Here is a 27,066-nt window from a genome sequence, read left to right on the forward strand (position 1 = left end):
AGAAACAGCAGAACAAATAGGCGTTGAATCCAAGATGATGTCATTGGTAACAACCTGGAAAGGCTAGGTCAAGCAGCAGGGAAACCTTTCTGGACAGTAATAAAGTGCTTGTTAAATTTACGATGTAGTGATTTATTACAAAAATATATTGTGGAAAACTTTAAAAGCTCCACTCAAGCTTATTGTCTACGTATGTCATTCCACGTCATCTTTCCACTGACAGATCGGAACATACTGCTTATTAAAATGTTTTAACAGATATCCTGAGATTACACCTGTTCAATACAACTTATGATCTTAGAGATTACATGTGTTTTACTTTTCTTAATATTAAAAGACGGGATATGTTCCGTCTCATCTCTGAGACATCCTCAGCCATAAAAAAAACAAATAGTTAAGATTAAAATATAATACTAGACTGGCCATTGAGAGTGTCGTCTTTATTCATTTATCATTTGTTTTTAATCTTCCTTGTAGATTTTTCCCTGTGGAAAAAGTCCTTCTCACTAACTAGTAGCCTACATTAAAAACAATGTCAACTAAACATCACACTTAAATCTAAAACATACTTAGTTCGCCTTGTTAAAAGCTGGACATGTTTAAATATACAACTCTTCAATAATTTGCTGAATGCACAACTGATTTTGTTATAGCCTTACTGCAAGCTGTAGGGAAGATGGGACATCTCAGAGTGTGTTGTGAACCAACAACCCTCCCTTCCTCCACACAGCTGACTGCCTAATGATATAAACTGTTTCTTTTAAGGGGATGTTTGAATACATATTTACGACATCGAACGAGCAAACCACTTCACCCGCCCTTTTGGCCGCTGCTATATTCTCGTGTAATATTTGCTGTTTTCATTGCATGTTGGAACCTAGCCGGTAGAAGGTCAAGCAGGGGGAATGGAGGGAGAAGGAGAATTCTTGCTAGTGGAAGGGACACAAGGGAGGGGATATTTGCTTACTGGCTACAGGCTTAATTTATTAATCCCTAATAAATCTAATGTATTTGATCATACAACCGATTATTATCCAACATGCCGTTTAAATTCTTGTTCTTATCTATTTCAATGTACAGGGTATCTCTTATAAACCCAGACTGTCCAGTAGCGTTTCTACTCTCCAGGACCTAAGCAGCTGTATGGGAGGTGCGCGCATAGGTAAGAAGCATGCACATGTTCGACCTAGCATCAATATTAATTTGAAACAATTAAGTTTATTGAAGTGCTCAACTTAATTGTTTCAAATTAATGTACCATTTTCAATACGAACCAACCATGAAGTTTTATTACATGCAATGCCAGCATCAATAGTCGGTCTGAATCTCAGCTGTTAACAAGGTGAGACAGTTATCATTGCAACACCGTATTTTTGTATGTAAAAGTTATTTTAAGTACGAGTCGGCCGAGGGGCATGCAATGCATTTGTTCAGCAATTTCCAGGTGAAGTGCCACCTTCATGAGCACAGATCCACGTAACTGCAAATAAATTTGAAACTACTTGCTCAGTGCTCAATAAAAAACATCCGTGCACACAGACAGTTTTAATAGAGAAAAAGATAGATGATATTGGTGCGAATCTTAAATGGTCACCGAATAAATTGCTCACAAAATTAGCACGATTAGGGGTTTCGGTTTCTTTTGCACACAGAGCTACAAGACTGTCACATACCAAATCGTACAAGTTTACACGGGCCCATTGTTTAAAACCTGCTGATCCAGCCACAAGAGTGAGATATTGTGAGTGGTATCTTGCATCATTGAATGAACGTTTATTTGAACCGCACCTTGTATTCTTTTCGAATGAGGCCTGGTTTCATCTTAATGGTTGCGTGAACAGTCATAACTCACTACTGGTGTGCAGAAAATCCTAGTGGTGTTTATAAAGTCCCTCATTATGAAGGATGACACTTCCAGCATCTTTTATAAGGTAAGATTTCATACAAGATTGCATACACGCTTGAAGTAGGGAGGCCGTGCGCAACGTAAGTTGGACTGACGCAGCTGCTGTAGTGCAGAGTACAAACACCATGTGCTCTCTCTGGGTTTATAAGAGAGACCCTGTATATGTTTTCGTATACATTCACTAAACTGCCCTTATTAACTTAAGGATTGCTAAATCCTCGCTAATAGTTGCATAAGAACGCACCATTTCTCCCACATGTACACTGATAGAAAAAATTTCCCGAGTCTATTAGCCGTGACATGCTCCAAATATCTTAGTCATAAAGTTCTGCCCTGTCTGTCCAATGTAAGAGAATTTAAATTGAGCACAAGTGAGTCTGTAAATACATCCTTTGTCAGGAAAGTTCTGGGACAAGTGTTGTATTTCTGAGATTGCAATGCACACAAAGGAACAAATGTTGGTTTTATGTTACCTGGTATATGTACGTTCTAAGATGGCCGTGGCCATGTTTCCATGTACACACACTAGGTGGCAGGGCTGTGCTTAGCAACACTGTTTGGTTTAGTGACAATGACACAATGGACACCGATTGTGAACAAAGAGTAAACATTAAGTTTTGCGTTAAGCTCGGGAAAACCCCTAGTGAAACATGGACAATGATTACACAAACATATAGAGGCGATGCACTGCTAAGAAGTCGTATGTTCGAGTGGCACAAAAGGTTTTGAAAAGGCAGAGATTCAGTGCAAGATGATCCCAAAACTGGCCGCCCGTCTACAACACATTCCGATACAAATGTGGAGTGTGTAAGGCAGTTATTGCATGAAGACAGGCGCGAAACTGTGCATGCAATATCAGAAGAACTTTATTTGAATCATGAAGTGTGTCATAAGATTTTACGCAACTATTTCTGGAAACAAACTGAATGCAAAACTTGTTCTGCACACCCTAACAGATGACCAGAAAGAGGAAAGACGAAGAATTTCTGTAGAACTACTGGACAGAGCCAGACGTGACCCCACAATTCCAACGAAGATTATTGCTGGGGATAAAAGTTAGTGTTGCCAGTATGACCCCATACGAACCGTCAAAATGCAGAATAGCAGAGTCCTGGATCACCAGCCTTGAAAAATGATGATGATGCTTGCTGTTTAAAGGGACCTACCATCTAGGTCATTGGCCCCTAATGGTACGAAATGGGACGTAATGGAATGACAAATTGAAAGTCCAAAATTCAAAACGTGAGGACGAAGAATGAATGGATGGATATGAATTTAAAACAATCAGTGGATCCGACAGGCAATGTCTCTAATTCACAGAAACTGACATGAAATAATAGTATTACTGACCAAGATACTGCGTCTATAGCATAATACTGAATCGATGATGCTTTTACTCTAAAGGAGTCCAAAATCCAAGTCATAAGCCCCTCATAATGGTACTTATCGCTAAGAACGTAGAACCATGGTATGTCATGTTGCGGTACTAATCAAAAGCAGCGTAGACTCGTGGTAATCCACACAATACGGTACTACTCACAGATAATGAAATTCGCACTTGTAATACAGACCTATGGTGTTTTGCACATTGCGGCACCATATTTTTTTTGCTAGTGGCTTTACGTCGCACCGACACAGATACGTCTTATGGCGACGATGGGATAGGAAAGGCCTAGGAGTTGGAAATGGCCGTGGCCTTAATTAAGGTACAACCCCAGCATTTTCCTGGTGTGAAAATGGGAAACCACGGAAAACGATCTTCAAGGCTGCTGACAGTGGGATTCGAACCCACTATCTCCCGGATGCAAGCTCACAACTGCGCACCTCTAACCGCAAGGCCAACTCACCTGATGCAGCGCCATTTACAGGCAACACAATCCTATGATGTTCATCACGTAAGTGTACTAACCACAGGGACTCTCGCTATCCCATGGTGTTCCTCATATAGTGGGTAGTAATCACAGGCAGCCAGAACCATGGTACAGGTACTGTAAAAGCTGGCACTGTACTCTTTTGCTACTAATCACAAACCTATTTGGTACCTAAAACAGTGGTACTACGCACAAGTAAAATCGACCCATGGTGTTCCCCGCGTGCTGGTATTGATCACAAGTAGTTTCATGGTTCTAATTCAATCATCCCTTGGTCACCCCTTTTAGTCGCCTCTTACGACAGGCAGGGAATACTGTGGGTGTATTCTTCATCTTCGTCCCCCACCCACAGGGGGTTGTGTGTTTGGTCCGTGAGAGGTATTTTATTTCTGGCAAGCAGATTAGGACCCCCCTATCCACCACCTGGAACGCGCCATGGGGGAGTATCATTTCTCCCCCAGCTACGCCAGCGCAGTGAGTTCGTGGAGCTTCACAGAAAGCCAAACGTCAACCTTCGAGAACAAAGACAATATTGATCGCATTCTTTGACAGTAAAGGGTCAGTTCACCATGAGTACATTCCACCAGATGAAACAGTGAACCAAACTCTTTACATTGAAATCTTGAAACATTTGCAACAAGCAATTTGACGTCACCACCCTAATTTGTGGCAGTCGCAGGACTGGTTCTTACTGCACGACAATGCAAGACCTCACACTGTTTTATCTGTTGCCGAGTATTTGGCCAGACCTTCTGTCACTGTCGTCCCACACCAACTATATTCACCCAACCTCTCGCGACTGTTTCTTGTTTCCGTGAGTGAAATTGTGACTGAAAGGAAAGTTTCATCAAGATATCGCAGACATCCTACAAGCAGTAACACAAGCTTACAAGCATCGCAGTTGACAATTTCTCCGCTTGCTTCCAAGATCTCCAGAAACGCTGGCAATTGTGTGCAGATAACCAAGGGGACTACTTCAACAGGAGCTAAGATCATTACTTGGCGAGTGCAACTTTTCTATTTTTACAACCTCAGTCCTGGAACTTTTCTGACATAGGTTGTACCTGAATCTGAAAATCATTCCCTACAATTGATACTGTCATGATTAAAAATATTCTTTTGTTGAAAAAGAAACTTGAATTTTTTTTTTTTAAACATATTTGTTATTTGAAAAATCCCAGGATTGTTGAAAGTAAGAGTAGCAAATTTAGATTTTTTACGTGTTTCTGGGGCCAATTTTGAAACTTGTTCTTTACTGATTTTTCCTTTGATTCTATTAATAGTGCTGATATTAAAACCATTACATGTAGCCATCCTTTTTATGAACTGTAATTCTTTATTCTGTTCTAATTCTGACAGTGGTAAATTTAAAGCACGATAAATTAAACTGTGGTTGGCCACTTTTTTTGGGGGGGGCGGCACTATGGTGTAAAGAATTATTTTTAATAGTAATGGAAGAAAATTTTGACTTTCTGTAAACTTTATAAACAAAATTATTATTATTATTATGCTCAGTGTAACTAACATCCAGGAAATTGAGAGTTATCCATCTCATCTTCACTGTGAATTTTATGGGGTGGTATAACGAATTAAAAACTGGAGGCCATTTATCTATTATAACAAAAGTATCGTCCACATACCAAATCCATAAGTCCACGCCCTGTATTTGTTTCACAATTTTAGAATGCTCAAGGTGGTCTAGATATATATTAACTAAAATATCCGAAGTTGGAGCTCCCATCGGAAGCCCAGTTTGACAGTAAATTTAGTGGTTAATCGTAAAGAAAATATTTTTAAGAACAAAATTAGTTAACTTACTGAATTAATCTATTTCTAATTTACTCAGAAGACCCTCTCTTCTTAAATTGTTTTTAATGATATCACTTTCTTTTAAGGGGATGTTTGAATACATATTTACTATATCAAAGGAGCAAACCACATGGTGGGGTAAGAGTTGAAATTTCCTTACTTCATTGCAAACATTGTTCATTGTTAAACATTTCAATAATATCTTGTCAATACGGCCCCAAAATGAAGTTTATAGTATGCAACGTACTAATTAGTAGAGCAGCTTGTCCCCTTACTCCCAAGTCTTCCTATCTTGAAATTGGAAACATTTTATATACTACTCCTTTGTCGGAAATCACCCAGAACAAATCCTACTGCTTTCCTCTGGATCTTTTCCAGTTCTTGGATCAAGTAATCCCTGGAACCACACTAATTGGGGTCTTACCACAAACTTATACCACCTCTCATTTACATCCTTACTACATCCCTTAAATATCCTCATAACCATGTGAAGGGATCTGTATCCTTTATTTACAATCTTGTTAATGTGATTACTCCAATGAAGATCATTCCTTGTATTAACACCAATGTACTTACAGTGATCCCCATGAAGTACTATCACCCCATCAACACAGTAATTACAATCTAGATGACTTTTTCTCTTGATGAAACTTGAATTTTCATCCTCTTTACCATCTGCTGTTCATCTCCCATATTCTCAAGGCTTTTTTCTTTCTTTTTCTTTATTGCTCACAATCCTGTAAGTTACTACTATATGCAGTATAACATCTGTAAATAGCCTTGTCTGTGATTCCAGTTCTTTACTCACACAATTATATATTGTACCGGTTACGACCTGTACATAAGTATTTTTTGAGCATAAGTTACGTTTATTTACCACGCGTAATGTTCCGAGCGCGTCTGGTTTGTTTCCCAGCAGCGAGGACCAGCTAGCGAAGTGTATGACGACTGTGAGCTGTGACATAGCCACAGGGGCTAGCTAGGCCGCCCGCTCGTCTCAACACGTGTTGCCAGCCTTGACTGGTATTTTCTGGATTCCACGTCACTTGTTCTAGAGAGTTCGATGGAGAAAATTTTGAAATTTCTATAATAATTGTGCTAGCGAGTCGAGCGATGTGTCATCTTGTTTGGGATCACCTAAACGTCCCAATGCTCGAGTTTCAAGCAAATCCATCGAGGGATTCGGGAGATATTCAATCAAACCGTATTATGACGTAGACATCCCGGATTGAATTAAAAGGGGACCTACTGTAGCCTATTCACACAGTCTCAGCTGAGTAGTCAGCGAGGACACTCTTGCTGCTACTATCATCGTGGAACTCTGTCATTATACCAGTGTGGGAAGATGATTCTTCCAACTTTTATTAAGTGGACTCATAAAACTTCGAGTGTTGTAGAAATTTTTTCTAAGTCTTTGTAATTGAACTCAGAATATTTACGTGTCTTCGAGACTGAAACTTTTCTAAGTGTTCACTAAATGGACTGGTATTATTTCCATGGGTTCGAGACCCGAATTCTTCTAAGTGTTCACTGAACATTATTTACGTGTTGGAATTTTTCTAAGCGTTAATTGAACGGACTTGTATCATTTACGTGTCTTCGAGGCTGGAATTTTTCTAAGTGTTCACTAAATGGACTGGTATTATTTCCATGGGTTCGAGACCCGAATTCTTCTAAGTGTTCACTGAACATTATTTACGTGTCTTCGAAGTTGGAATTTTTCTAAGTGTTAACTGAATGGACTTGCATTATTTACGCGTCTTCGAAGCTGGAATTTTTCTAAGTGTTCACTGAACGGACTTGTATTATTTACGCGTATTCGAGATTGGAACTTTTCTAAGTGTTCGTAAAATGGACTTGTGTTTTTTACGTGGAATATTTGCAACTGTTGAGGAACTCATTCTTCTAATTGACAGTGATTGATTAACATTGCCAGTGATGAACTTTAACTTTCCAACGGCTTTGAACAAAGTTAGGATTTCACTTGCATTTACTCAAAGACTTTTACATTTGCCAGTGTTGATTTAAAGGACTTATAAATTTCGTCAGTGAATTTATTTATGTGAATGGACTTGTGTTTTCGTCAGTGGTCACTCAAAGACTTTATGAATTTCACCAGTGATTAACTTTAAATATATTCAGACTTCCAAGTGAATGGACTTGTGTTTTTTCGTTCGAGCTTAGACAAAGACTTACACCTTCGCCAGTAATGAACTTTGAGTTTAACTATAATTTTGCAAGAAGGGACTTGTATTTTTCGTTGCCAAACGTTATTCAGAGACGAAGATTTTCCTAGTGATGAACTCTAAAATTATTAATACCACTCATATCATTTTAGGAGTGTTGGAAGTCTTGATGTACAATTATCAAGATCTCCGCTTATAAGTTGATCATCCAAGGTGTTCATGGACTCAGTGCTACTAGCGACCTTGGGAACATCAATCTTCTCAGTCTCATTGGGCTGAGGTAGTACGTGACTATCTACAACATCGCCTGGATCATCGAGGTTCAACCCGGGCCTCAGAGTTCGAGACATCTCTACTTGCTGTCAATCCAGACAGTCCAGCTGCCTCTGTCTGGAGTATCTGGAGTCCCTGGAGTCTTCTGGAGCGTGCTTCAACCAGCTTGGCTTGGTGAGCTGGAGAACCCAAGCCATACTATTGGAATACGAGGAAGACAGTCCATTTCTACTTAGAGGTGATGTGCCAATTCATGACTTATTTGAATAAACTCTTATACAAGCAGAGTCAAAGTTTTTCTGTAGATAGGACCCTACCTCCTGTACCGAGCCCTAGCTACAATTAATCCAGTTTTGCCCTGAGATCTCTATTTCATGCCCCTATCAAATTTAATCTGAGAGTCGGGCTCCCTAGGACCTTTTTAATAGGCCTGCTGATTTTACAGACCGCCTGACTAACATTACCCAGATATGTGCTGGTTACATAATATTAATACATATTTGGGTCATTAGGAGTTCCAAATTAAAATGTAAATACAGTAGAATTGTTTATTTATATTATAAATCTTCATTATTGTCAGCATAATTGCCTCAATTTCAATGAAGTTTCAACGTTTGGCTTGATTATAATGTAATGTCGCGTGTAAGCGGTGTCTGTATTAGCGTAGAATTGCATACGAGCACTCAATTCCGTTATGTCTTTCTTTGTGACAACACTGAAATAGTTCAATTTTGGCATTAACATTAATGCCCTGTGGGAACTAAATTTGAATGTTATCATATACACTTTTTTTACGTAGTATTTCCCGCCTGGCTACTCATTCTTGCCATCCAGCTGAAAATAATTTCTGGGGAGAATACTGTATATGGTACTACCTACGTTGAATGCAAACCAGTGTGGTTTCAGACCACAAAGGGGCTGTCAGGATCAGATTTTAAGTATGCTCCACGTAACTGAAAAATGCTACAAGAGGAACACTTATGTTTTGTAGATCTAGAGAAGGCATATGACAGAGAACCAAGGGAATAGTGTTAGCCATACTTAGGGATAATATGATTAAGGGTAGATGATGAAAAGCAATCCAAGGCATTTATGTTAATTGGGCTACAGTGAGAACTGATGGCAGAATAAGTTCTTGGTTGAAGGGATTAGACAAGGCTGTAATCTTTTACCTCGCATAGCAGTGAGCTCGCATTTGAATCCCACCATCGGCAGCTACCATTCAAATCTTTTCACTTTCCCATCCTTACATCACCAAAAACCTTCATTGTGTTGGTGCGGCATTAAACTACTGGCATTTTTTTTTTTTTTTTTTAATGTTGTTGTTCATAGCTTGAATGATATAAAGTGGTAGGGAGGAATTCAGTTAGGTGATAATGCAGCAAGTAGTTCGGTCTATGCTGATGACTGTCTTAACGGCAAACTGTGCTGAATTTTTCTTTTTCTCAATATGCTTTACAGCGTACCAACAAAGATAGGTCTTATTGTGGACTGTGCTGAAAGACTGCAATCTAATATCTTGAAACTTGAAAATAGGTGCAATGAGGTTCCGAGCTGTCAGCGGAGAGATGGCGTGGAATGACATTAGTAGACGAATAGGTTTGAATGGCGTTTATAATGTAGGAAAGATCACAATATGAAGATAAAGTTGGAATTCAAGAGGACAAACTGGGGCAAATATTCGTTTATAGGAAGGGGAGTTAGGGATTGGAATAACTTACCAAGGTAGATGTTCAATAAACTTCCAATTTCTTTGAAATCATTTCAGAAAAGCCTAGGAAAGCAACAGATAGGGAATCTGCCACCTGGGCGACTGCCCTAAATGCAGATCAGTATTGATTGACAATGATAGGAGGGTAGTCAGAATGAGGAGATTAAGGTTATGTTAAGAATGAACTTGATGGGTGAAGCATTACGCATAAACAAGCTTCGGTACTGGGGCCATGTGAGCCAAATGGAGGACAGATCAGGCTACCTAGAAGAATAATCGACTCAGTCATAGAGGGTAAGAGAAGAAAAGGGAGACTGACGTTGATGGTTAGACTAAGTTTCTAATTATTCAAAGATAACAGGTATGGAACTAAATGAGGCTACAGAGCTAGTTACAAATAGAGGCTTGGGGAGCCGTTTAGTAAATTCACAGAGGTAACAGCAGTTCTCTGCCCGCTCTGAAAACAACTTTCCCTCTTTGGAATAAGGTTGACTTTGGAATGGTTAAAAAGTCTCAAAAACCAAAAACTGACGTAGTATGCAGTCCTTCCACAGAGTATTGATAATAATGTAACATAAGTAAGTTTGATGGTGGCTTGTAACATCAACTCATAAAAAGAAGCTGTCAATTATAAGGTACTCAAAGAAGGGGATCATATTGCAGGCAAAGAGAAAGTAGATATATGGCCAGAAAGTTCTTGATCCAATTCGGAACCTCTTGGCTTGCCATTATCATCCCAGCTGTCTTCGCTATCACTACTGTCTCCAGATTCCATACATGTGGGTGGACCATATCTGATAGCTGGCATAGCTGCTCAAACAGCAGATGAATCAGAGTGATCCAAAAACACCTCAGGTTCAGGTGCAAGCAGTGATTACGGTAACTTTTATTATGCTCAGTGCTGTGATCATTGTGTGCTTCACCACATCGAACTGAGACAACCACGATGTACGCAAAGCCATAAATCTGGCCCCTGAGAGTCACATCCTATTAATGTCAGTTATTACTAAGGGTCTATTATATGTACTACATACTTGTATATCTTCGTTCATACGACCTGTTTCAGCTGATGATGGTGTCCATAGACACCAAAACTGGTACTGAATAAAATATGTTGTGATCATATTCATATTATGTAGCCTACTGAAAAAAAGGTGGATCAATCAAATTTCCCTCTATTGTATGTTATGAGTGTAATATACAAAACATCCTCAACCAAAACTTCGTGTGTGTGTGTGTGTGTGTGTGTGTGTGTGTGTGTCATTTTTAACGAAAGTGTCCTTTGTTGCTGATTTTGATTTGAGGCCGCCTTTTTTCTGAGAAAGACAGTTATGACAAAAGTTTCCTCTTTTATAGCTTTCCCACACAGTGAGTTGACACTTTAATTACTATCTGCATTGTTTCTTCAGAGATAGAGATCAATGATGGTCTTTGTGGTGTGGTAAGGTACATAGAAAACACAAATGTTAAGTCAGTTATTCTGATTCAAAAAGCAAATGCACAGTGGTGGAACATTCATATTGCTGTAACGATGTCCAAAGTTACCCCGTTTGACGGTATTAATATATTTTTATTCATGCTTTTACTTTCCTTACGTGGTGGTGGTGGTGATTTTTTTTAAGAGGAAGTACAACAGGGCAACCATTCTCTATTAACACTAATTAAAATGGGGGGAAAAGAAAGAGACCCGACACTTCAAACAATGAAGGTACTGGCAAAAGAAAGCAAAGGGCTATGAAGAGCGTCAGTTAAATGTGTTATATTATTTATTATTTATTTTTTTGCTAGTGGCGTTTTGTCGCACCAACACCAGATAGGTCTTATGGCAACGATGGGATAGGAAAGGCCTAGGAGTTGGAAGTGGCCGTGGCCTTAATTAAGGTACAGCCCCAGCATTTGCCTGGTGTGAAAATGCAAAACCACGGAAAACCACCTTCAGCGCTGCCAACAGTGGGACTTGACCCTACTTTCTCCTGGATGCAAGCCGACAGCCGTGCGCGCCTAACCGCACAGCCAACTCGACCGGTGTGTGTTGTATTATGAGTGTAAAATGACCTCCTCTGGATGTATCAAATAAATAAATAAATAAATAAATATATAAATTTCTTGTAATTTTTATTTAATGGAACTGTTTGTTGTTATGTAGGCTGATTTATGTTTTAACTTTACTTTGTTGTTATATTTTAAGCAGGCATCACCACACGGATATCTCCCAATAGCAATATATTTGTTGACAACAACAACGTCAGGCATGCTCAGCAGAGCGTCTCTCGAAGGGTCCGTCCCTGTATGCAGGGACTGTTTCAGGTCAGACCACTAGCTTACATTGTTTAGGATTTTTTATTGTGTAGTAGTTGGTAAAAAATAAAAGTGTTAATTTCTAAGAATGACATACTATATGATATTTCAGCCAATGGCATGGTAGCAGCAATAGGGCAGGCCCTTGTCTTAATTAACACATCTCTACAAGCAATATGAGGCAAGATAAGCATCATTTATACTTTTTCCTACAATCTTATTAACACTGTGGGACCTTCAGTGAACTTTTACCAACAGATGAAAAGTACTAAGGCATAGAAAAGGTGGGCCAATAAAGTAAGGTGAGCTGAATCCCTTTAATACCTTTCCTAAGTCACTAGGTTGCAAAAGTGTAGATTCATATTGTACTAGAATGTGTGCCAGTGTGCCATAGCCAAAAGATTTCATATTTCAAAAAACATAAAAAAGACTGTCTACACTACAATTCTCTCAGGTCATAATTAATGCACAGCTGTACAGTTGTTTACATCACCTCCAGTAACAACCAATTTGGTGGATTTCAAGTCAAAAAGGCTAAATAAGATATTTCTTTTTATATAGATGCACTTTTTGGTCATGTACCACATATTAACAAATAATTTATAGGGGATAAGCCATATTTCAAAACAAATGAGATACATTCTGCGAGACATTAAGTACAAGTCACTAAATGTTATAGTCTGAATGTTAATCATTGCACATTAGCCTAAACCATGAAATGTCTGACATAACAAATGAATCCTGATAACAATTAGTACTGAATAATGAGAAAAAGTCTGGCTCCATGGCTAAATGGTTAGCATGCAGGCCTGTTGTCACAGGGGTCCCGGGTTCGATTCCCAGCAGGGCCAGGAATTTTAACCAAAACTGTTAATTCTGCTGGCACGGGGGCTGCGTTTATATGCCGTGTTCATCATAATCATCCTCATCACGATGGGCAGGTCGCCTACGAGCGTCAAATCAAAAGAACTGCACCTGGCGAGCCGAACTTGTCCTCGGTCACTCTAGGCACTAGAAGCCATATGCCATCTTTTATCAGAGAAAAAAAGGTCTGACACTAAGAAAAATGAAGTAGGCCTTAATAGCTAAAGAAAGTCAAGGGCCATGTAGGGCATGAAAATGAAAGGCTCCCTAGCCCTCTCAACCTAATAGCGTAGGGGTCAGATATGAACAAGAGTTGACAAGGGAGGTTAGACAGGATAGACGAAAGTGAGGAGTCTGCCACAAGTATGTGGAAGCAATGCCAGGAATCAGCCAGAGCCCTGTGGTCGCCAACTCGCACTCCCCTGGGGCTCCTTGTACTTGCCTCTTACAACAGGCAGTGGCTACCAGGAGGTTTTATTCTGCAACCTCCCACCCACAAGGGGGAGCTTATGTTACTACAGAAAAATGAGTTCGCTCCAATTAATGTAAAATGAAATTAGCATGTATTAGCTTATCTGTCACTACAGAAATTTCTTAGAACCAACTAAAACAAAAAAGAAAAAGGGTGGACTCCTTTTGAATGGAGTCTGAAGGCTAATGTTGTATTTCATACAGCGGGCAAACATATAGTCTCAATGTAAGATCACTAAATAATGAATCATGATGTTCAATTAGGTAACCATTTTCTCAAAATAAGATCGACATAAGGCTAAAGAATACAGTAGAAATACAATGGGATGATCGTCCCCTCTTAACTCTAAATACGACAGAGGAGGAAAAGGAAAAGTTCCTTACCATTCAAAAAATTAAGGTATTAGTAAGAGAATGAGCAGTGCAATGAAATGCGCGAAAATAGGCAACTCTCTGAGTCTCTCAAACCTAATAATGTTGGGCACAAGCAAAGATATTTCAACCCCCAGTCAATTCCTCATACAACCGTACAACAGCATTCATCTTATGATGGGCTCAAAATCACTCATAGTAAATCACAATCACTGCCTTCAACACAAAAAAAGGAATCCTGTTCGCAAGTACAGCTGACAGTTGCATGCGGGAATAACGAGCTTCACATAGGGCCTACAAACCACCAATGTAACCTATTCAACATAATTCATACAGTAAATATACAGAATCATTTTATGACTCAACTGTCACTAATACAAACAACTATACACAAACAATAATTCCAATTATTCTTCGTTGAGTAACCTTTGAACTGGAGTTGTCAGTTTAAAACCTTCGATTTCTAATTAATCGTATATAGGAAAAAAACACTAATACTCACTCGCCACTTACTGACAAAAGACTGACACAAAGATGAAGTGACAAAATTATGACAGTTCCAACGATTCAATTTAACTCAAGTCACAGCAGTCAGCCAAACCTACGGCGCCGTCCTTACGCAAAATTCCTAATTAACAGATCACTGCCTTCTTGAATTTCACGTTTTTCAGCACTGGTTCCTTGGTACAGGATAGTAATAATATGTGGCTCCACAGCACGTGAAAGAAGAATCTTTCAATCATTGCTGATCTGCATTTCGGGGTCGACTTAACCGCTGGCTTCCCGCCTAGAAGGCTGAGGTTTGAATCCCGGTAGATTCTGAGTTGAGATTTTCATCTCGAAAAGCATGTGGCGTCAGGAAGGGCGTCCGGCCAAAACCAAAATGAGCCTAGATGTCTCCAGCGTTGAAATTACTGGGATAAGCAAAACAAAGTTTACTGATCTGCATTAGGGGTGCCTTCCAGGCAGGCCCCAATTTCAAGTAGTTAGCAACCTGGGCAAACCATATTTAGCCGCCGTCCCCCACCCCCACCCCCTTCCGCTCGTTTATCTGTTCCTTTAAAAAAGTAATTGTTTACAAATGATTACAGTTTTGAAGATTATGAGTTTTAAAACAGCACATTATGCAAATAAAGTTAATTCTCATAATTAAATTTATCAAGCCAAATAAGAATATGGCTGTTTTTATTTTTAATTAAAAAGTCGTTGGTTCAGTTTCATAGTTTGTGTGTAAATAAATAATTTTAGAAATAATACGCTTAAAAATACAAGTTTTGTTTATAGGCTACTGTAGAGAAAAGCTTTTTTTTTTCTAGCAAACTCTTGAACAATTTCATGAAATTTAGTTTTCAAAGTTAAATCTTTTTCAGTGCAAATAAGGACTAATGAGCCTAACTTTTCATTAAGAAGAGTTGCCCTCTTGGCATTTTTTGCTCTGCTTAAAAGTGAAAAATCCCTTTCTGCAGTACAGTTGGTTATTGGTAAGGTCAAAAACATCCTAATTGCAATTTCAAGGTTGAGAATAGTACTTGACAAATTGTTTTGCTTAATGTAAGAATACACTTCAGGCAAATTTTGGAATACCCCGAGTTCAAGATACATTTGAAAGTGTAAACACTCGTTTACAAAATCTTAACTGATATCTTCAGGATGCAGCGAACTAAGTTCCAAAGCAGCGTTCTTCACTTCTGATGATTCGGATGAGGAAGTCAGTAGTAGAGGTAACACTTGAAATATGGAAGCTACGACTTCATATGCTTCTTTCCTTCTTGCTAAGTTTCCTATAAGTGAGTCCATTATTTTAAGGAACACATTATTTTTTAGATTTGTTCTTGCAACTAGGTTTCCTTCAATCCCACGTGTTTCATCCGCAAATATTTTGCGTTTTCTTACTCTTGAGTAGCTTGGAAAATCACATCCACCTAATTTCAAAGCAGATTGCTCATATATGTCAAACTCTTTTAGCTTTGATGAAGCCTTCCAGGGTTTTCAATTGTTTTACTCCTCCCTCGGGATTAAGATTTTCATACCGCAAGTTTTTAGAACACTTGTCAACACATTCCAAAATGTCATTCCACCCCGACTAACAGAAATGTGGTCTCGAAATTCTGAAATTTAGTTTCAAGGTTTTGTGCCTCAAGTCTACAAGCAGGTTTTACAATGGAGTCTACACACAGCTGCCTCAACGAGTGTCGTATTTCTTCATAACCTTTTACCAAAGCTCTGAAAGTGTCTGCTCTTGCAGACCATCTGGTTTCTGATAAAGATGTTACCACTGGCGTACCGTTTCCTGCCAAGAATTGCTTCAAAATATTTCACCTGTACGTTGAAACAGAAGAGTAATTAGGTATACAACTCCTGAACGAAGCCAAATAAAACAACTGTGGCAGTGCAGCATTCTGTGGCAGCCGAACGAACAAGATTTAATGAATGTGCTGCATACGGCATGTACTCAGCAAGGGACATTTGCTGCTTTATTCGGGCCTGAAGACCTGAGTAAGTTCCTGACATATGTATGTATTCAGCAAGGGACCTTTGCTGCTTTATTCGGGCCTGAAGACCTGAGTAAGCTCCTGACATATAGGAAGAAATATCATAACTTTGCCCCCACAATTCTTGATTTTGATTTCGAAAGTCTCAAGACAGTCAACTACAGCTTTTTCTAGTCCAGCAGATGTAAGTGATATTCCAGGCCATAAGCTAAGCGTCCGACTAGAGCAGTTGTGTTGTGGAGGGTCCAGGTAGAAGGAGAGGGGAGCGCAGGAGTGGAGTGCAGGGAAGTAGTGAAGTGTGTTTAGAAGATGATTGGAGCGGAGCAATACAGGGCCATCATAGGAAGATGGCAGGGAAGAAGGAAGCAATAATGAGTGAAATTAGAGGATGTAAAACCGAAATGGGAATGAAGGGAGAGATGATGCTGGCAGCGGCGGTGATTATTGTAATGCTATGGATCGGGGGAGTTGAACTGAAGCCCGGTCTGACTGGCAGTGGAAACATGAGTTGGGAAGACAGTGAAGTGATCAAGAGGGTAGTTAGAGAGGTGGTTGAAGAAGTCTGTCCACTCGAGCAACTCAAGAATATGATACAGGAGCAAACGATGGAGTTCGACAGAATGAAGAAATGGTTTCGGGAAAAGGCTGAAGATCCAGCATCCCAAGTGAGGAACAATGCTGAAGAAGTTGCACAACTGAAAAAAGATAGGACGATTAGAAGAGGAAACGCTGAAACTTAAAGCATAATTGGAAGCCAGTACACAATATAGGAGAAGGAAATGCCTGTTTATTTTTGGTGTGCCTGAGGCGAAGAGAGAGGACAAAGTGCTTACAATTTACAAAGTGGTGGACTAAATTCAAGGGAAAATGAAAATTAATTTTAGCGAAGTTGACATAGACGATGTGCAGAGAATAGGGAAAGTTAAAGGCAACAGGCCTATTAAGGTTCAACTGTTTTCCACGCTGATTGCCGATATTGTGATTGGAAATGTGGGTAACATTCAGAGGGAGAAAATATGGATCAAGAGAGATATGGGAAGTGAAGGGATAAGGAAAGAAAAAATCTCAAAAAACATATAATACGAGCTAGACTTCAAGGATTGAGAGCATTCATAAGGGGACAGGAGCTAGTAGTGACAAACGGCTTCTGGAGTAGAATTTGGACTGTGAAAAAATTATTGGATCTAGAAGAGAAGATGAAACAAAAGGTAGTAACGGAGGGGAGTATGGTAAATAGCTTGGAAGTAAGACAAGTTGAAGACAGCATTGTTAGAGAAGACGGAGAAGGTGATAAGGAAAAGTCAAAGGGAAACGGTAAGATGAATGAGGAAAGGCAGGTAGAGGTGCAAAGTGAAAGTGGGATCATAAACAGTGATAAGGAAGGAGTAGTGGAAAAGGGGGCGAGAGTAAGAAGGACCAGAGGTGCAGCTATTGAGACAGCCAGAGAAGAGGAAAGGCAGAGAAGTGAATACAGGGAAGAAATGAAGACACAAAAAGAGAATTGGAAGAGGCAGCCCGTAAGAAGCTAGAGCAGAATATGTCCAGAGGGAGGAGCGGGAGTTTAAGAGATATGTGGGGAATGATAAACAAGGACGAGGGTACCGTAACACGAAGTAAAAACGTTAAAAACGTAGTGATAAATAAGGGAATAGTTGTGAAAACAGGGTGTAAGCTTAAAGAGTGACAGAGGTGTTTTAAGTTAGTTATGTAAAAGTATGTGATTTATGAAACCCAGTGTCGCTAGCTATCACAGTTGTTATATTGAAATGTATAGTGAGTGGTGTAATGATATTAATAGTAAATGTATCATGGAGGAGGTGGAATTGGTGTAATCATGGTCAAGATGTATTGTAAAATCTGTAGATGATGAGTTAGAAGTGTTACGGTATTAGTTGTGTAAAAATGTGTGGTTTAAATGTGTTATGACGGTAAGTGTTCTATTAGGCAGATATAAACCAATGATGTTTTTATTTTTATTGACAGTGTGTTGGTATGATGAAATTATTGGTTGAAGGTGTTTTGAAGCTGTATTTATGGCAAGACAGTTGTATTGATAGATACTGAAGTGTGGGCAATTATTAGGGAAATGTATAAGGAGGCCGAATTGGAATGTGGAATTGGAGTTTTAGTTTAGATGGAATGAACTTAATGGTGATGACGGCATGTATGGTATAGTAGGTATAGTGATTTAAAGGAGTAAATTGTAATTGATATGTAATGTGTTTAATTATTATAGTGGTTGTAACGGGAATGTACCAGGAAGTAGAAGTGGAGTTTTGAGTTGGAGCTTTAAGTAGAACGATGTGTATAAGGAAGTAGATACAATGGAGGTGAGGATATATTTAGTACTGGGTTGAAAAGTTAGAAATAGAGTAGATGAAAATGAATGAGTTCAGAGATACATCATGGTTTGGGATGGTATGATGAAATTATTGGAAGTTTTGGTGAAATGTGTGTTGGAGTTGTTTAAATATCACAGTTGCTATATTGAACTGTACTGCGAGTATTGAAATGATATTGAGGTGGAATTAGTATACTGAATATATTGGTAAAGTGTGTTATGCTGGTAAGAGAGCTGTATTGATAGAGAATGAAGTGTGGGTAATTATTAGTGAAATGTAAGTGAATGGTGGAGCAGTATCTTGGTTGTTAAACGTGTGATATGAAAGGTATGAGCGAGGATAAGTGTGGTATGATGGCTAAGAGTAAGCAAGTGAAGGATGGAAGGAAAGAGAGGTTGATGACAAGTGAGGTAGTGCTATGAAATGGGTGGAGTGGTGTCTTGATTGTTTAAACGAATGATATGAAGGATATTAGCGCTGATAAAAGAGATAATGATGGCTAAGAGTTAGCAAGTGAAGGTTGGAAGGAAAGAGAGCTAGATGAAAAGAGAGGTAGTGTCATATGAAGATGATGTGATGGGAGTGATGGTGGCTAAGACTTTAAGTCATTGTTGGATCAATTGTTTTGGAACGAATGTGTTGTATTTATAAGAGAATTAAGAGAATGATTGGCGTGGTACGAGGGTTGGTCATAGAGGGATCTGATTTTTTTTGCTAGGGGCTTTACGTCGCACCGACACAGATAGGTCTTATGGCGACGATGGGATAGGAAAGGCCTAGGAGTTGGAAGGAAGCGGCCGTGGCCTTAATTAAGGTACAGCCCCAGCATTCGCCTGGTGTGAAAATGGGAAACCACGGAAAACCATTTTCAGGGCTGCCGATAGTGGGATTCGAACCTACTATCTCCCGGATGCAAGCTCACAGCCGCGCGCCTCTACACGCACGGCCAACTCGCCCGGTAGAGAGAGAGAGGGATCTGAGTTTATAAGTCTGAACGATATGTGATGTAGTGGTGATGTGGTCGACGGTTGTTGATGGTAAAAGGACCGTATATTGTGAGTACAAAATGTAATATTATGATAAGTAGATTGACCTATCTAAGGCATTTGATAGGGTAGATCATGGAAGACTACTGGCAAAAATGAGTGCAATTGGACTAGAAAAAAAGTGACAAAATGTGTGGCTATATTTCTAGAAAATAGAACTCAGAGAATTAGAGTAGACGAAGCTTTATCTGACCCTGCAATAATTAAGAGGGGAATTCCTCAAGGCAGTATTATTGGACCTTTATGTTGTCTTATATATATCAATGATATGTGTAAAGAAGTGGAATCAGAGATACGGCTGTTTGCAGATGATGTTATTCTGCACAGAGTAATAAATAAGTTACAAGATTGTGAGCGGCCGCAGGGTGACCTCGATAGTGTTGTGAGATGGACGGTGGACAATGGTATGATGATAAACGGGGTTAAAAGTCAGGTTGTGAGTTTCACAAATAGGAAAAGTCCTCTCAGTTTTAATTACTGCGTTGATGGGGTGAAAGTTTCTTTTGGGGATCATTGTAAGTACCTAGGTGTTAATATAAGAAAAGATCTTCATTGGGGTAATCACATAAATATGATTGTTAATAAAGGGTACAGATCTCTGCACATGGTTGTGAGGGTATTTAGGGGTTGTAGTAAGGATGTAAAGGAGAGGGAATATAAGTCTCTGGTAAGACCCCAACTAGAGTATGGTTCTAGTGTATGGGACCCTCACCAGGATTACATGATTCAAGAACTGGAAAACATCCAAAGAAAAGCAGCTCGATTTGTTCTGGGTGATTTCCGAAAAAAGAGTAGCGTTACAAAAATGTTGCAAAGTTTGGGCTGGGAAGGTTTGGGAGAAAGTTGACGAGCTGCTCGATTAAATTGTATGTTCTGAGCTGTCAGAGGAGAGATGGCATAGGAGGACATCAGTAGACGAATAAGTTTGAGTAGTGTCTTTAAAAGTAGGAAAGATCACAATATGAAGATAAAGTTGGAATTCAAGAGGACAAATTGGGGCAAATATTCGTTCATAGGAAGGGGAGTTAGGGATTGGAATAACTTACCAAGGGAAATGTTCAATAATTTTTCATTTCTTTGCGATCATTTAAGAAAAGGCGAGGAAAACAACTGATAGGGAATCTGCCACCTGGTCGACTGCCCTAAATGCAGATCAGTAGTGATTGATTGATTTAATTACTATATGATGAGTGGATCATGGCAAGAGAGTAATTGTAAATACGGTGTGATGAAAGGATGAGGCCTGCTGTTTGATTATATAATTAAGCTAATGTGAGTGGGGTGAGGAATTGAGACACAAACGGGACCGTGGTGTTATGTTATGGCTGAATCAGCGTACTGGACTACTGGACAAGTCAATAAGAATGGAAAATAAAAGTCGCGAGTTCAGCCGGAAGAGAATGTAGAGGCCTGTAAACCTCAAATTGCCGTTCTATTATTATTATTATTATTATTATTATTATTATTATTATTATTATTATTATTATTATTTTACACTAATTTTTTGCCTATTGTCATGGCCTATGACAGGGCCGGAACTAGAAGATTTGTCAGGGGGGCAAAGATTAGTTTGACGCCCCCATCCCCCGATCCCCCTCCCCTACCAATGAAATATAATACCTCCGAAAGCTATTTTTTAGATGCGGCAGTTGAAATTACACACCATATGTATACTATTAAGAAGTTTTATTTATGATAAACACCTATATTAATACACATTAATACATACATTACACTTATATTGAAAACACTTATAATAATACACTTATACGTGACTAATACAAATAATTGGTTTGTAGTGTAACTCAACTGTAACTACGCAAAAAAAATATGTATTGTACCTCAAGAGTGAACTCTTCGAGCCTTCTTAGCTGCAAATGTACTGATGATGTCGTCGAAAGTTGATAAGGGATGCTCGTTTGTGTTCAGTAGATATTATACTTAGATTAGAGAGTCTCTCCTGTCCCATTGTACTTCTCTTGTAGTTTTTTATGTTTTTGAGTTTGCTAAAACTTCGTTCTCCAGATGACACTGTAACTGGCGACGTCAGAAACATTCTCAGTGCAGTAGTAATGTTGGGGTAACATTCCTCTAGTTTATTTTTATAAATAAGACTTCAAATTTCTCTTGATGTGGCTTCCTTTAAATTTTCGTCAACTGATAAAACGTGGTGCTTGAAACATTCTATTTCAAATTTAAATTCTTCAAGGTTGAGATCACCAGTGTAGATATTTGCCTATTCTTCTGCTTTCATTTTGCATTTCTGTAATTCGAACGCCATTCAAAAATCCAAACTTGCTGTTTATGTTTTCCAAAGCCTTAAACCTGTCACTGAGTTCTGTAATCATCTGGTCAATAACCTCTAACATAGCTACTTGGTACACATTCTCAGTACTTGTCGGAGCTTCATCGCCACAGAGCTCATCAGACCTTTTTTCTTTTTTCGTTGTCTTCTTTCTGAGAACTCAGATGGTAGATCACTCATGCTTGCCAAGAATTTACCCTCAGTAATGGCCTCAGATGGAGAAAACTCTCTGCAAGACTTCAAGAGCGTTAAAAGACCTTGAAGATTCCGGGCAGCCAAACCTACTTTTACATCTTTTCTTTGCAAAAACTCATTGACATGATTGATCTTTTTGAACAAAGCATGCCAAAACATGTGAAAACAATGAATTCAAGTTTCCCAATATTTTTCAAAAGGGAGCTGGCCTCACTCTTAGTTTGAGGTGTTGAGAGATCATGGTTTTTAAGATCCTCTAGAGCCTACACAACTTTACCGTAATGTTTATACGCAGCTTCGACCGCATCTAATCTTGCAGACCATATTGTATTGCTTTCAGGTTTCAATGTCAGTGGCACATATTTTCGGAGAACTTCCCAGCGTGAAGTTGAAGTCGCAAAGAAAGAATACATACAGTTCAAAGTTCCGAAAAAATTCTGAGCCTCAATAGTAGCAGTGGCCGCATTAGCACCCACTAAATTGAGGGAGTGAGCAGCACATGGGACAAAATATGCTAGCTCATTCTCCTGAAGTAGCCTGGACTGAACTCCTTTATACCTTCCATTTATATTTGCCCCATTGTCGTAGGATTAGCCTCTACAGCTCTCTAAGTTTAGTCCATCTTTGTCTATTTTTTAGGATTTCGTGGCTGAGACCTTCGCCTGTTTTGTCACTGAGAAAAATCAATAAAACTTTCTTCTACCTCCGATGAATTTGTTATGACGTAACGAACTACTTGAGTCATTTGCTCACTGTGACTGATATCCGGAGTGCAGTCAAATATTAAGGAATAATATTTCGCATCCAAAATGTCTTGCATTATCTTTTGCCTTATGTTATTGGCAATAATTTCAAGGACCTCATCTTGTATTTTATGTGAGAAATATGAGACTTGCCCTTTCTTATGCGGCTCAATATGTTGTAGAAGAGGGACATTGTAATGAAATATAAGAAATTTCGACTGGATGGGTCGCTGAATTCACAGTCTTCTATAGTTCCTCGGAATGGACTCCCTTGCTTTGCTAACAATAGAATAGCATCGACAATGCAGCGCAATACCGCCTTCCAATGAGACTCTTCTTGATGGATCTGGTTTTGGAGTTCTGCTTCAATATCTCCCTATCCTAAACAAGATTCTAAAGCTTCCCATTAACGAAAGCAAAGTTTGTGGTTGGATGAATTTTCATGACGAGATTAATGGTTTGTAATGAATTTTCGTGTTCAGGCAATTTTTCACTGAGTTTTCTCCAATTAGTGAGTCCTTTTTCTTTAGCTAAGGAAGGCACTTGATTTGATGCTAAGTGTGAAAACAACCTGCAGGGAACACAATATAGAGGTTTCTTACTTTCACTATAGCCTAACCATGATCTCCTTACTTTTTCTCCGCTCTTGAGAACTTTATAAAACCAATTTTTGGTTAAGTTGCGTCGTTTTCTGCTGCTATTACTTAAATTTGGCTCAATCAGATGTTCAAAGCTCATTTTTGTTATGTACGGTAACACCTTTCAGAATCTGGAAAACTCTGTGACCATGAACCAGGATCCCTAAAATCAAAGGAAAACTAGGACGTTTCTTGAAGACCAGCTGTAGAGTCTGGGCGAGATAATAATTCATCTTCATTCGCTTCACCAGTAGGACTTAGTTTCTTGCAAAGTTCGACATGTTGCGTGCCTTCCTCTCCAGCTTCAACGTCATCTAAAATATTAAAAGCCCGGATTATAATTCAATCAGTAATATGGTATATTACAAAATAAAGTATTAAAAATTGCCGTAGAGTCCGATAAGGCACAATTAATTCATCTCTTTCCTTATGTGCTATAATTTAATTATTGAAATAAAAATGATTTACTTACCTGGTTTTTCTTTTGAGCCTTCATTTTCATTAACATTAGGTTTTAAAAAAATGCTTCTAATTTTTGTGTTTGTGACAACACAAAGCTTTCTTTCTTCCTTTTTTCTTTGGCAAGTTGTCTATACTCGGCTCCACTGAGTCGTTTTCTGCCAATTTGGAAACTGATAAAAACGCAGCTCAAAATGTACTAAACAATTTCGTTTTCCAAACGTTGATAAACGTTAACACGAATAACTAACCAACACTCCGAACACTAATAACTAAATACTAAATGCAAATAAAATAAAACAACTGTCGGTTCCTACCAACACACGCAGACAACAGTGTACGCAGGCTACATGTGTAGCCGTCGATAACGACAACGATGACTGCAGGTGTCTGTTTAGTTTAATGTTTATTGGAAGCAGAGGGGAGCATGAGGAGAAAGGGGGTGAGGTAGATGAGGCGCTCGCTCATCGCGTCAAGGTCAGACTGTTTTCGAGTTCCCGACCCCGCTGCAGAGCGCTCAGTAGGCATAACAGTATAAGACTCACTCCAGACCCATGAATTACGTTGATTCTTGTGTCGTGTCTTATAATGAAGAATATAACTTGGTATACAGTGTCAGTGTAATAAAGTTGATGAATTGGCAACAAAATTAAGTAAAATTAAACAATATTAATTGTGGTATTATTATTTTGAAAAATTAAATAATTATTATTTTTAATAAACTTCAAAATTTGCCGCCCCCAGAAACCTGCCGCCCGGGGCACGTGCACCCCCTGCCCCGCCATAGTTCCGGGCCTGGCCTATGGGATCACCAATAAGGGTTGATCAGGGGCCATATGCCAATGCATGGGGAGAAAGAATGCTGTTTATTCAGTGTTGTTCATTTTAGTGTAATTTATTCTAGCTTTTAGGTTGTACATGTTATTTTTCTCACTCAACAGATCAATTGGGTAATTTACTGTAGATCTGGAGAAAAATAATAAAGAACAAAGAATGAGGAATAAAGAATAAAGGTATTCCAGGCAGAAGCGTAATGAGTCGTTCTACAGGCTTTGGCTCTGTTTGAGGTACATATCGTAAACCAATAGCCATCTGGTCAGTGTGAGAGCAATCGGGCGTCGAATCTACAATGAGAGAGTAGATCTAGCTTCTTTTACCTCATCAACTACAGTTTTAAGCAGGCAGTTTCCCATAACTTCAATAAATTCATTACATATTTGAGAAGACAGGTATGAGATGTGCCCTTGACCTTTGTTACCATATTTCCCGAAGTGCTGGGCAAGGAAAGGGTCATATTCAATCATTAACTCGAGGCATCCAAGATATAAACCATTTGAAGTTGATCCAAAATACTCATAATCTCCTTGGAAAGGTAAACCCCTAACTGCCGAAAATCGTACAACAGAAACTATTCTTGAGATTATACTTCGCCAGTAATTTACACTTCTTCATACCGCGTAAACAGAATTTTATCAACCTGCAAGAACTGTTTTTGTCTGGTGATGTACGTAAGAACATTACGCCTGTGGGCATGAGAATGTTCATGGTGTTTCAGTAGTTCGTAGCTGTGCTTCCAGTGATTAAAACCGGTAGAAAAATGAGTTTTTGCATTGTCTGGTTGAAATAAACAGCATTGAATACAGAATACTTTCCCAGTTGACTATGAATACAATAACCAATCTCTTAAAACAACATCTCCATTAGGAAGAGTACACTTAAACATGTTTTGAGACAATGTTCTTTTACCATCGTTATAAGTTCGCAGAGATTTCGAAAAATCCACCATTGTGTGTTGTTTTGGACAAAGTTTAGTAACGTCCTCAACTACTAAATTTAACTTGACATTCCAAGTAGCAGAATGAATCTAAAGAAAATGAATTAGGTTAGGTTACCTCAGGTTGTGATTGTGAAATAGCTCCAAACGGCTGGTGGACAACTTCAGGCCCATCGTTCAATTTAATACTAACACGGGGCTGATCAGTCTGTATATCCAGGCCTTGAAAGTCTTCTTGTGTGACGTTAATTGGGACCGATGACAAAGTTGAAGGTTTTGTTAAGTCATCTTGGCATTCCTATTCCGAGGTTGGAGTTGAACGTGTCTTAATATACGCAAATGATCTAGGGAACAATATAACATCGAAAATAAGATTGTATGCAGATGACATAATTGTTTATAGGGAAATAAATAACATTGAGGATTGTTCAGAGTTACAAAGGGACCTTGACAGTATCCAAGAATGGGTAGAAGAAAATAATATGAAGATTAATGGAGGCAAATCAACTGTTTCAACATTTACAAACAGGAGCTTTAAAACTGAATTTGAATATACTTTGGATGAGGTAGTTATCCCTAAAGATGGCAAGTGCAAATACTTAGGTGTGAGATTTGAAAGTAATTTGCACTGGAAGGGTCATGTTGATGACATTGTTGGGAAAGCATACAGATCGTTACATGTCATAATGAGACTACTTAAAGGATGCAACAAAGAATTAAAAGAAAAAAGTTACTTAAGCATGGTTCGTCCATTATTGGAATATGCAAACAGTGTTTGGGATCCTCACCAAGAATACCTAATAAAAGAACTAGATGGTGTGCAGAGGAAAGCAGCAAGGTTTGTAACAGGGGATTTCAGGAGAAAGAGTTGTGTATCAGAAATGTTAAAGGAACTTGGGTGGGAAACGTTAAGTAAGAGAAGGGAGAAAACTAGACTTATAGGATTATATAGAGCCTATACAGGAGAAGAAGCATGGAGAGATATCCGTGAGAGGCTTCGGTTGGAAAATAATTATATTGGTAGAACTGACCACAAGTACAAAATTAGGAGGAATTTTAGCAGAAGCGATTGGGGTAAATTTTCTTTCATTGGGAATGGTGTGGAGGAGTGGAACAGTTTACCAGGGGTAGTGTTTGATCCTTTTCCAAAATCTGTACAGATATTCAAGAAGAGAATAAACAACAACAGAGAAAATCAGTGAAATGTTAGAGGGCATTCGACCAGTGCAGGATATTGTAAATAAAAAATGTGTGTGATTAAATTAATTCCATCCCCTGGTCTATGGAGTTTGGACAGCCAAAGTAGGGGAC

At 38.9% G+C, this 27,066-nt stretch overlaps 1 protein-coding gene across 5 annotated transcripts in view; it reads right to left on the bottom strand.

Annotated features, from left to right (window-relative positions):
- TSG101 (tumor susceptibility gene 101) overlaps window positions 1-14,399 on the bottom strand; it is a 248,197-nt gene extending 233,798 nt beyond the window's left edge. For 4 of the 5 annotated variants that reach the window (XM_067145703.2, XM_068227271.1, XM_067145704.2 and 1 more), the window contains exon 1: window positions 14,264-14,399. The gene's annotated coding sequence lies outside the window, so the exon portion shown is untranslated. The other variant, XM_068227273.1, reaches the window with a different exon arrangement.
- Window positions 14,400-27,066: the final 12,667 nt, after the last annotated feature.

The sequence above is a fragment of the Anabrus simplex genome, chromosome 4, assembly GCF_040414725.1.
Source record: "Anabrus simplex isolate iqAnaSimp1 chromosome 4, ASM4041472v1, whole genome shotgun sequence".
Lineage (NCBI taxonomy): Eukaryota > Metazoa > Arthropoda > Insecta > Orthoptera > Tettigoniidae > Anabrus > Anabrus simplex.